General features: G+C 40.9%; 1 long non-coding RNA gene across 1 annotated transcript in view; it reads left to right on the forward strand.

Annotated features, from left to right (window-relative positions):
• Nucleotides 1-583: 583 nt before the first annotated feature.
• Nucleotides 584-12,173, forward strand: part of LOC134810475 (uncharacterized) — a 123,518-nt gene continuing 111,928 nt past the window's right edge. The window contains exon 1 of the long non-coding RNA XR_010158680.1: nt 584-623. This is a non-coding gene — a long non-coding RNA (uncharacterized LOC134810475). The remainder of the gene's footprint in view (nt 624-12,173) is intronic.

Raw genomic sequence — 12,173 nt, forward strand, 5'->3', positions numbered from 1 at the left:
AAATTTTGATAATAGTGAAACTGACCTCATAATTTGAGTTGGTCCTGTAGAATTAGTGTTAATGATTCTTTAAACATTTGGTAGGACCCTGTGTCGTCAAATTTGTTGATTCTTTCCACTGTCCTCTCCATTTTGGTATTGAGCCTATATCCATTGAGTTTTCAAATTTTGGTTATTTTTTTTTCTCTTTCTTTTTTTTTGTTTTTGAGACAGAGTCTTGCTCTGTTGCCCAGGCTGGAGTACAGTGGCAGTCTCAGCTCACTGCAACCTCCACCTCTCGAGTTCAAGCTATTCTCCTGCTTCAGCATCCCAAGTAGCTGGTATTACAGGCATGCGCCACCATGCCTGCAGGCTAAGTTTCGCATTTTTAATAGAGACAGGGTTTCCCCATATTGGCCAGGCTGGTCTCAAACTTCTGACCTCAGGTGATCTGTCCACCTCCGCCTCCTAAAATGCTGGGATTACAGGCGTGAGCCACTGTGCCTAGCCTGGTTATTGTGTTTTTCTGTTCTAAATTGCCATTTGGTTTTTCTTTATATATTTTGTTTATTTATTTTGCTGATACTATTTTTCATTTCCTCTAGGTGTGTTCATAGTTGCTCATTGAAGCAGTTTTATGATGGGTAAGTTGATCTTTGTGTTTGGTGTGAAGTAGGAATATAATTTTATTTTTTATACAAATTTTATATACAAGTACCCAAATTTCCCAGCACCTTTTATTGAAGAGTCCATCTTTTCCCTCTATTTTACAGTGCCAGCTTAGCCGTTAATCAAGTATCCTTACATTAATTGTTCCCCACCTCCAGCTCTAGACTATATTCTGTTCCATTGATCAATTTGCTTATTCTTGTGGCAATACCATATTCCTTATTACCATACTTTTATAATACATCTTTGTGTGGTAGAACAAATTCTCTACCTTTGTTGTTCTTCAAGTGTTTTCATGATACTTGGTTCCTTGTATTTTCATATAAAATTTAAAACCTATTTGTCAAGTTACTTTTTAAAAGTTTTGAGATTGCATGGACTCTAGACAATTTAGAAAGAATTGATGTCATGGAATTGAATCTTCAGAGTACAACAACATTTATTTTTCATTTGTTCTTTTTAAACTTTTTATTTTGAAATAATTATAGATTCACAAAAAGTTCCAAAAATAATGGTACAGGAGACTCTGTACCCAGTTCACTTAGCCTCCGCCAGTGGTAATATCTTATATACCTATAGTACATTATCAAAACTGGGACATCAACATTGGTAAAATCCACAGAATTTGTTCAGATTTCACCAGGTTATATACACTCGCTGTGTGTATTTTTTTTTGTAATTGTATCATATGTCGATTTTCTAATCAGCATCACAATTGAGAGAGAGAACTGCTCCATTACCAAAAAGATCCCTACTGCTACTCTTCAGTCACATTTTACGCTTGATTTTTTTTTTAATAAAAAACTTAATTTCTCCACTTGACAATATATCCTGGAGATTCACCCATGTTAGTGTATATACCTAATTCTGCTTAAATGCTGAACAGTTCTTTATAAAATATATTTAAGCATCTTCCTATTGATGGGATTTTAAATTATTTCCAAGCTTTTACTATTTTAGACCCTGCTGCAGTGAACATCCTAATATATGCATCCTTGTGCACATGTATAAATGCTTCTGTAGGATAGAAACAAAAGAGTATAACTATTGAATTGTAGGTCAAGCCCATCTTCTATTTCAGTACACGAGGCTCTCTCTTCAATGGCTATAAAATTTATAATCCCACCAGCATTTAGGAAAGGATCAGCACATTAATGAGAATGAATAAAAGATGTCCAGAATACAGAAAGAGAGTGAAATTTTAAATAGGACTGTCAAGACGAGTCTTACTGAGAAGATGGAACTGGAGCGAAGACTAAGAGAAGGTGAAATATGTGGCTGTCTGAGGGAAAGCATTCCAGGAGGAAGGAACAGCTAGTACAAAGGCTCTGAGGTGGCAGTGTGCTGGCTGTTGGGGAGGAGGCCACAGTGGCTGAAGTAGGGTGAATGGTGATACTTATGGTGGGAGATGAGGTCAGAAGGTAATGGGGGAAAGTGTAGATCATGAAGGGCCTTATAGGCCAGAGCAAGAACTTTGGTTTTCATGCAGCATGAAAGGAAGATCATGGCAGGGTTTGAGGCATGATGTTATCTGACATTTTTAAAAATAAAATCAATTTGTTGAGAGAGAATTTATATTTAATAAAGGCACCCGTTGTAACTGTGCGGTTCGATTAGTTTTGACCAAGGCATATTCCTATGCACTGCCACCCTTCCATCATCCCCAAAGTGCCCCCTGCCTCTTTGCAGTCACTTTGTGGTTAATTCCTATCTTATCCCCATCTGAGGCCACCATTTTTTTTCTTATTTTTTTCACCATAGATTCATTTTGTCTACTCTAGAGCATCATAAAAGTGAAATTATACAGTGTGTGTTCTTTTCTGTTGGGCTTCTTTTGCTCAACATAATATCTGTGAGGTCATCAACACTGCTGCTTCATCAGCAGTTCATTCATTTTTAATGATGATGAGTATATTCCCTGGTTCATGAATATACCACAATGTGTTTATCCATTTATCCACCTGTTGATGGACCTTTGGGTTGTTTCAGTTCTGAGCTATGAGGAATAAAGCCACTAATAAGCAGTCATATACAAGTCATTGTGTAGACATATGTTTTTCCATTCTTTTGGGTAAATAAATACCTAGGAGTGGAATTGCAAGTCCATGGGTAAGGGTATGTTTAACTTTATAATAAACCGCCAAATTCTTTTCCAGAGTGGTTGAATCATTGTACATTCCCACCAACAGTGTGTGAAAATTCGCATTGCCCAACATTTTTGCCAGCAATTGTTATTGTCGATCTTTTAAACTTTTACTAATGCTGCTGAGTATGTCATGATATTTCATTGTGATTTTAATGTGTATTTTACATGATGACTGACAATATTAAGCATCTTTTTCTGTGCATATTGGCCATTGGTATATCTTCTTTTTTGAAGTGTCTCAAGTCTTGCCCATTAAAAAAATTGAGTTGTTTATTTTTTTAATTTTTGATTTATAATTCTTTATGTATTCTACATATAAGACCTTTTCCAGATATATTTATAATAAATATTTTCTTCCAGTCTAGGGCTCGTCTTTTCATTTTCTTCTTGGTGTCTTTGGAGAACAAAAGTTTTTCTTAGTTTGGCTACAGGCTTGTCAATTTTGCTTATCTTTTCAAAAAAAAAAACAGCTCTTAGTTTCATTGATCTTTTCTACAGTTTTTCTTGTTTCTATTTCATTTATTTCTGTTCTAATCTTTATTATTTCCTTTCTTCTACTAACTTTGGGCTTCATTTGTCCTTCTTTTGCTCCTTGAGATGTAGAGTTAGATTGTTTTGGGGGGGATGTTTCTTCATATTCGATGTAGCTATTTATTGCCATAAACTTCTCTGATAGAATTGCTTTTACTGCATCCCGTGAGTTTTGGTATGTTGCGTTTCCATTTTCATTTGTCTCAAGAGATACATTTTTTGATGTAGAGTCTTGCTCTGTCACCCAGGCTGGAGTGCAGTGGCATGACCATGGCTCACTGCCTTGATGTCCTGGGTTCAAGTGATCTTCCTGCCTCAGCCTCCTGAGTAGCTGGGACTACAGAATTTCTGCTTGATTTTTAAAAAATAATTTCAGTCTCACTGTTAAATTTTTCACTTGGTAGTTGATTTTTTTTTATTTCGTTGAATTGTTTCTCTGTATTTTCTTGAAATTTGCTGAGCTTCCTTGAAACTATTATTCTGAATTCTTTGTCAGGCAGTTTGTATATCTACATTTCTTTGGGGTTGGTTACTAGGAAATCATTGTCTTCTTTTGGTGGTATTATGTCTCCATTGTTTTTCATGTTTCTTGTTGTCTTTGTACATATCTGTGCGTTTGATGGAGCAGTCACCTCTTCCAGACTTTACAGGCTAGTTTTGCTGTGGAAAGACCTTCCCCTGTAGGGGAGTATGAAAGTGCTTGCTTGGTGGTGTTCAGGGATTCTGATACCAGTGACAGTGCAGCTGTGTAGTCTCTGTGTGGCACTGTAAGCCGAGGTCAGTGTTAACAAAGATTGCAGAGATCCTCAGTGACCAATATTGTGGATGTCTATAGTGGCAGTAAGGATTGTTAGGATCTTCAGTGGCAATGGCTGCTAAGTCCTCCTGATCTCTTTTTTCCTCTCTGGAGATGTTGGTGCTGAGGGGATCCCTCTTGGCACTGGGTCTGGCTTGTAGGCCCACTCCTGGTGGTGGTGGCACTGGTGTCTGATGCATGGCACCTGTGGAGCAACCACGGTGCTGAGGCCTGAGGCACAGGCATGTGTAGAGGGACTGCAGTTCTGGGATCCAGGGTGGTAATGCCACTGGTGCCCAGGGTGAAGGCACCCCTGTTGCTGAGTTGGTGAAGATATGCAAGTTGCAGATGTTTGTGGATTAGCTGGGGAGCTGAGAATGGGAACACAGGTGTGTGCAGAGTTAGAGTGGCTCTGGGGTCCACGCGGGGCCTAGCTCTCTATGGTAGCTGAGCTGGTGCCCAGAGAGCAAGCATAGACAGTGAAGATTTGGCTCTTAGGCCTGGCGTGTGAACTAGCTCACTTTGGTGATGACTCCAGTGTCAGGCCCAGTACAGCCACAGAGTCCAGGTGCTATAGTTGGAATATTTGATCCTCCAAACCTCATGTTGAAATTTGATCCCTAATGTTGGAAGTGGGGCCTATTGGGAGGTGTTTGGGTCATGAGCATCCCTCATGAATGGCTTGGTGCTATCCTTGTGGTAGTGAATTAGTTCTCTATTAGTTTCCCCAAGAGCTTGTTGTCCAAAAGAGCCTGGCACCTTCTCTCTCTCCCTTGTTTCTGCTGTCACCATATGATCTCTGCATGCTAGTTGCCTTTCACCTTCCATCATGAGTGGAAGCAGCATGAGACCCTCATAGGAAGCTGAGCAGACCAGCACTATGCTTCTTGTACAGCCTGCAGGACTATAAGCCAAATAAACCTCTTTTCCTTATAAATTACCAGACTTAGGTATTCCTTTAGAGCAACACAAATGGACTAAGGTGCCATCATCGGAATGCGGGCACTCGCAGTGCAGTGTAGCTCCAGGATCAAAGAACACGTGGGCTTGGGAGAGGTAGTGGCTCCTTTCTTGAATTGGCTCAACAGTCTATCAAATTCATGGATGGGGACGGGGTGTTCAGGCATCTCTCTGTCTCTGGGGTTCTCTGGTGAGAAGGGCTATTGGTTAGCTCAGTAGCAAGAGATGCCAGTGTCCTTTGTGTAGCAGGCCCCTGGGAATGCTGGTGATTCACATCATGTAACTGATACCGATAGTCTTTGACTTTCTTCTTTTTCGCTACTAGTCATCTCCTGGCATCTTAGCTATGCCAGTCTCACCAGCGATACTTTTTATGTGGATATTCCCTGGATTTTTATGCTCTACTGTATTCCTGCAGATTCTTTAATGAACCATTGAGCTCCCTCTGGACTATTTTGTTTTGTGCATAGCTGTTTATATTTGGTTTTTTGTGTGTGGTAGATAAAGGCTGGTATTTCCTACTCTGTTATCTTGGCGATGTTGCCTCTTGTATATTCTGGAGGAAAAAAGGTTTTACTTCTGATGCTCAATTTAATATTTATTTATTTTTTTTTTGAGATGGAGTTTCACTCTTGTTGCCCAGGCTGGAGTGCAATGGCACGATCTTGGCTCACTGCAACTGCTGCCTTCTGGGTTCAAGCGATTCTCCTGCCTCAGCCTCCCAAGTAGCTGGGATTACAGGCATGCGCCACTATGCCTGGCTAGTTTTATATTTTTAGTAGAGCCGAGGTTTCTCCATGTTGGTCAGGCTGGTCTCAAACTCCTGATCTCAGGTGATCCATCCACCTCGGCCTCCCAAAGTGCTGGGATTATAGGCGTGAGCCACCGCGCCCAGCCAATTTAATAAGTTTTTAAGGTTAAAGATACTGACTGGTGTCCTCTCTAAAAACTATTCACCTAACTCGAAGTTGCAAAGATTTTTCTCTTAACGTTTTCTTCTATTGTTGAAAGAATGGTTTTAGCTTATAAGTTTAGGCCTATAACCTACTTAAGATTGATGTTTGTATGTGATATAAGGTATGGATTGAGACTTACTTTTAAAATATAAGTATTCAATGGTTCCAGCACTATTTATTGAAAAGATCATCCTTTTAACACTAAACCAAAGAAGCCTCTTCATTGTAAAACAATTGCTTATATATGTGAGGCTGTATTCTGATACCTCTGTTATAGTCACCTCTTCTTATGCCAGAATCACCTTGGCTTGGTGCCTCTCAGAGCCTGATCATTTGCTCCTCACTCTTGCTTTGTTTCTGAATCTTTCCAGCTTTTGTGTGGCTGGACTGTTTCTAGCTTCTGTTCTTGAAGCTCTTTTCTTGTCTTTGATAGCAGGATTCAGCTTTTCAGTGACACATTTACAGAATCCATGCTTACTTGGGGTCATCTTAATGTTTAGTCAGAAAACCATCTATAGTAAGAGAGCTGTTAGCCTGAGCTTGTGCAGACTGTGCCTCTTCCATGCCTCCACTAGTCTCAGGAATGCTGGGAGACAAGGCTTGAGTTGGGGAATGTGAAATAAAACGCAGTATCCTATGAAGTTCTTCCCTGGTGTATTGCCATGGTTACTTTTTTGCTTTTTTGAGATGGAGTCTCGGTTTGTCGCCCGGCAGAGTGCAGTGGCACAATCTTGGCTCACTACAACCTCCACCTCCTGGGTTCAAGCGATTATCCTGCCTCAGCCTCCCAAGTAGCTGGGATTACAGGTGTGCACCATCACACCCAGCTAATCTTTGTATTTTTAGTAGAGATGGGGTTTCACCATGTTGGCCAGGATGGTCTTGATCTCTTGATCTCATGATCTGCCTGCCTCGGCCTCCCAAAGTGCTGAGATTACAGGTGTGAGCCACCGTGCCTGGCCCTTTACTATTTTTTTTTTTTAAAGGAACACAGTTAAATATTTCAAAGACATCCCAAATGAGTTATTGGTGGGGTTACAGAGGCTTCCTTTTTTTGCCACCACAGTGAAAAATCAAGAATTTTGAAAGTTAAAGCTGATTGATTATTTCTTTGGATACATAAAGAAAGATGTTAAAGCATATTACAAAGTGCAAAAAAGGAGACATTCAGCAGAGCGAAAACAAACTCTTAGAAGAGCCCGAAGCAGCAGGCTGATTGTCTTGATGAGAGGGTGGAGAAATGAACGTGCTTCCTAGTTTTGTGGTTTTCCTGCAGTTTCTGGACACAGATCTCTGCTCCCACACCAAGGGCATCTTTGGGGTCTGGTTTCTCTTCTCTAGTGACCAGTCCCCAGTGTATGTGATTCTAGGAAGTTAAATGTCACACAGTTCCTTATGCTGTATCCCTCTTGTGTCCCATGACACCCTGTCTCAAGCAGAGAGTTTGGAAATCATAAATCAGGGGAAGGGAGGCTAGCTAAGGGCTTTACATCCACCACCTGTTATGAGAGAATTATTTAATCCATTTTGGAGATGTGAAAACCAACTCTCAGCAGTCAAGTGATTTGCCCAGATTCAAACATTGAGGACATGGCAGGATTAGCATTTGAGCCTAGGCCCATCTACTGTCAGAGCCCATGCTCTTTCTTCGGTGCCCTCATAGGCTGGCTGTAAAGTCCAGACCCAAGACTGTGGTTTCCTGTGACAGTACACTAGGAGGGATGGAGACTGGGAGTGGGAGGCTCCTGAGGCTTCAAGGAGAAAACTGCAGAGAGGCCATGAGAGGCAACAGGTGGCCAGCACTCTCCTATCCCCACCATATGTGGTGGCACCTGGGGACAAGGCCATTTGCATACTCCAATCCTACAGACACCCATTTGGTTTCTCTCTTCCTCTTGTTCTTCAGCACAATCTTAGGAGGAAAAGAAATGTCATCTGCTTTCTAATTTAATTCCCTTTTTTCTACTCTTTATTATTTTTCCTTATTATAGAAGAAATGGTTTTCCATTAATACAAAATTCAGACATCATCAAAACTATAATAAACATTTGCTGTGATCCTACCTGCTAAAGATAACCATCATTAAGTTCAATGCATAGTCTTCCTTTTTCATATTTATACATATGCTAACATATATTAGAATTATTCATTTACTTTTACAAGAAGAAGGTCAGGCTGGGGACATGGAGGGCTCCTACCTGCGTAAGCAGAGGTCTTGCACCTGCATAAGCAGGGCCATGATCATGCCTGTAATCCCAGTGCTTTGAGAGGCCACGGCAGGGAGTCTCTTGAGTCCAGGAGTTCTAGACCAGCCTGCACAACAGGGTGAAACCCCATGTCTACAAAAAATTTAAACTTAGCTGAGTGTAATGGTATGTGCCTGTGGTCCTAGCTACTTAGGAGGCTGAGGCAGGGGGACACCTTGGGCATAGGAGGTCAAGGCTACAGTGAGCCATGATCATGCTACTGCACTCCAGCCTGGGTGACAGAGCAAGACCATGTCAAAAAAAAAAAAAAGTCACAAATAATGTTGCAATTTTTCTACCACTTTAAAAATCCTTTGAAACATTTCTTGTGTTGGTATATGTAGATCTTATCTGACTGTATTCTTGTAAATAGATATATAACATAACATTGGGTGCACCACAAACTATTTATTTATTTATCTGGTGGAAATCTTATTCCTCCCCCTCATGTTGCATGAGGGAACTTACATTCCCAGGGTATAACACTATTAGTGATTCCAGACTTCATTCTCTCCCCTAGGTGGGAATAATTTATCTTACTGTTGAAACTAGGAGAAGAAACCAGGCATAAGTGGCCCTGCCCTCTTTGAGCTTTTAGTCCCAGTGGCTGGCCGTCAAAGATGCCAGGAGTACAGCGACTGGGGGACCTCTGCTTCTGCAGGTGGGAGACTGAATCCTGGGTGGGCGTGTTAGTCTGTTCTCACGCTGCTATAAAGAACTGCCTGAGACTGGGTAACTTATGAAAGAAAGAGGTTTAATTGACTCACAGTTCCACATGGTTGGGGAGGCCTCAGGAAACTTACAATCATGGCAGAAGGGGAAGCAAACACATCCCTCTTCACATGATGGCAGGACGAAGAAGTGCCAAGCAAAGGGGAAAAAGGCCCTTATAAAACCATCAGATCTCATGAGATCTCATTCACTATCACAGAACAGCAAGGGAGTAACTGCTCCCATGATTCAATTACCTCCCACTGGATCCCTCCCATGACACATGGGGATTACAGGAACTACAATTCAAGATGAGATTTGGGGACACAGCCAAATATCAGTGGGCCATCTTGGAGAGTGGAGGAAGGAAATAGAAAGCTCACCTGTGGCCTCATATTTTGCTTACATTCTCCAGTGAAGTTTAGTGTGGATTTTGAATTTCATCTGTCCTAAGCTTATGGCTTTTCAAAAAAAAAAAAAAATCCCCTCTCTTTCTCAAAAGGGAAAGAGAGCAGTATTATTTTTTTGGCCTCTTCAAATCCCAGCATTCTCGTTCCCCACTGATGGACAGACATTTGTGTTTTGTTACAACAAATATCGCCTTTGTCACAGCAAGTATTGCCTTTGTCCAACGTTTACGTTTTGTGTCTATGCCAACAGGGTTGACAATAGGAATGATGTCTTTGAAAGAAGCTCTTTTTTTGGAGAAATCTCTGAATCTGGGCCTAGGGTCAGTACTCAGGGAGAACCCAATCAACAGCAACTACAGTAGGATGGACTGAAGAGTCTCTTGAGGCATGGTAAGAAAGCTGTATTGCAGGAGGTTTTGTTCATTCGCCTATTCATTCAGTAAGCACTGACGGGTCACTTCCAATGTTCCAGGCACAAAGTCAGCTTTTATGGAACCTGCAATGCACAAAGAAACAAGCAATAAACAAGGAAATGTCAGAAAATAATAACTGCTATACAGTCTTAAAAGAGTAATGAGTTTCAGTAAAAGCAATTTCCGAGTACATCTTGAAGCTGTCATAAGAGAATGCTTTCTGGTGTAAAAGTTGAAACGTATTCATAGGCTTTCTTTCAGAAATTTCTAGTTCTTGAGCCTCTGTTACAATATTTTGGTAAGTGATTTGTTTTCCATGATACTTTGCATTTCGTGGGGATTTCAGAAAAACTGTGTTGCCCTCAACCCTCTCCCCACAGACCTCTGCACATACAGCTTTTCAAGGCAGGCACTTTAGAATAATACAGATAACTAAATATGGATGTGTATATGTGTTTATTTTCAGCATAAATTTGCTTAAAGTGCTGTTTTCCAAAATATTTTGTCTTCCAAAAGAAAGACTAATTTTCTGAAACAGTTTGTCAGTGTCTCTAGGGCATCCTTCAGTTGGGTGGCACTAGAGTTTTGGTATATTTTAAAAATATTTTCTTATTGTTGTATTTCCTATGTGTGGTGAGATACTATTTTAAAACCCAGAGAGGCCTTGGAGACACAGTAAAGGAGGCCAGTTTGGGGTAATGGCTTGACACCAGCTGGGACCATGGAAAACCTATTCTAAGCCTGCGTGCTTTTGGTGTAAGCATGTGGGCACTTGAGGCCTTCTAATATGAAGCCCAATAGCCTTCTGTTCTGGGAAATTGTTCCCTGTTTTGTTTGTTTGGTGGTGCTTAATGACTTCCTTCCTTCCATTTTCTCTGCACTGTCTTTTTCAAATACTCTTGTCAGATTGGACCTTCCTAACTCGCTTCAATGACCCTTGCTTGTTTTCCTCTCATAATATTCCAGCCCAGATTTCCTTTTCTTTTTTTTGCATAAAACTCATATCCTCCATAATGTTTAGAATTTCTTTTTTTCTTTCTTTTCTTCTTTTTTTTTTTTTTTTTTTTTTTTTTGAGATGGAGTCTCACTCTGTTGCCCAGGCTGGAGTGCAGTGGCACGATCTTGGCTCACCGCAATCTCCACCTCCTGGGTTAAAGTGATTCTCCTGCCTCAGCCTTCCGAGTAGCTGGGATTACAGGTGCACCCCACCACACCTGGCTAATTTTTGTATTTTTTGTAGAGATGGGGTTTCACCATGATGGCCAGGGTGATCTTGAATTCCTGACTTCAGGTGATCTGCCCGCCTCGGCCTCCCAAAGTGCTAGGATCACAGGTGTGAGCCACCACACCTGCCTGTTTAGAATTTCTTGACTGCATTTTTCAGGTCTTATACTATTTTTTTTTTCCATGTGGACAATCCCATTTTTGTTGATTGTTGTTGTTCTCTGATGTTTCTTTTTTATGGGATCCCGTTTTTGTTTTGTGGATTAAATATTCCCTAAATCTCCCTGAAGATGCTGCATGTTCTTTTCCAGTTCTAAACTGTTCACTTAATTATTTGTTTCCTCTGGAGACATTTTTTCTGTTAATTATGGTCTTTTTCTTCCATGTTGTGTATTTGCTTCCAAGCTGGTGATCCTTGCCTGGCTTTCCATTTTGTCCTGAAAATTTCCTTTCCAGCAGTCTTTTTCTAAAAGTAAAAGCTCTTAACATCTATCTGCATTGATACCTGAGAACATCTGTATGAGTTGTTCACCCTTAAAGTACACTGTTCTTTAACTACTGATGATGACGTATTGAATAACTCTGGAATCCTCTCACCAAAGGAGGACCTTCTTTAGCTCTTGTAAATAACCTTAGATGATACATCTGCACATCTGAGCATAGCCTGTGTTCTGCTGCAGTTTTCCGTATGGGAGAGGAGTGGTTTATCTCACACTAATGGTCAATATTTAAAGGCTCTCTTTGGGTGCATCTGGTGGAGGGACCTGCCCTGCAGCAGCATCCATCCAGACCCTGCCATCCTGCTCTTTTTGGTAGTTTCTGGTTGTTCTGTTAGTTTCTGAAAAGCACACATGGCCTATTTGCATCCTGGACAATAGTTCCCTTCCTTCTGCTCCAAATAGGTTGATTCGTTAGGAGTTCAGGTAAGATGACCTTTATGGGCTAAAGATAGATATGTGTAAATCCAAAGTTCCATTGAGGGACAGTTCTACCCAGGGTGACAGGAGCTATAACATAGTGACGTTGCAACCCTGTCTTAATGGTGACATGAGTTGTTCTGTAGCCCATCCTACATCTCTGTATTCTAATCTCCTTTAAGATCAGTGATTATAGTTTTAGTAGAGCTTGGTTT

This window comes from Pan troglodytes, chromosome 6 (genome assembly GCF_028858775.2).
Source record: "Pan troglodytes isolate AG18354 chromosome 6, NHGRI_mPanTro3-v2.0_pri, whole genome shotgun sequence".
Classification (NCBI taxonomy): domain Eukaryota; kingdom Metazoa; phylum Chordata; class Mammalia; order Primates; family Hominidae; genus Pan; species Pan troglodytes.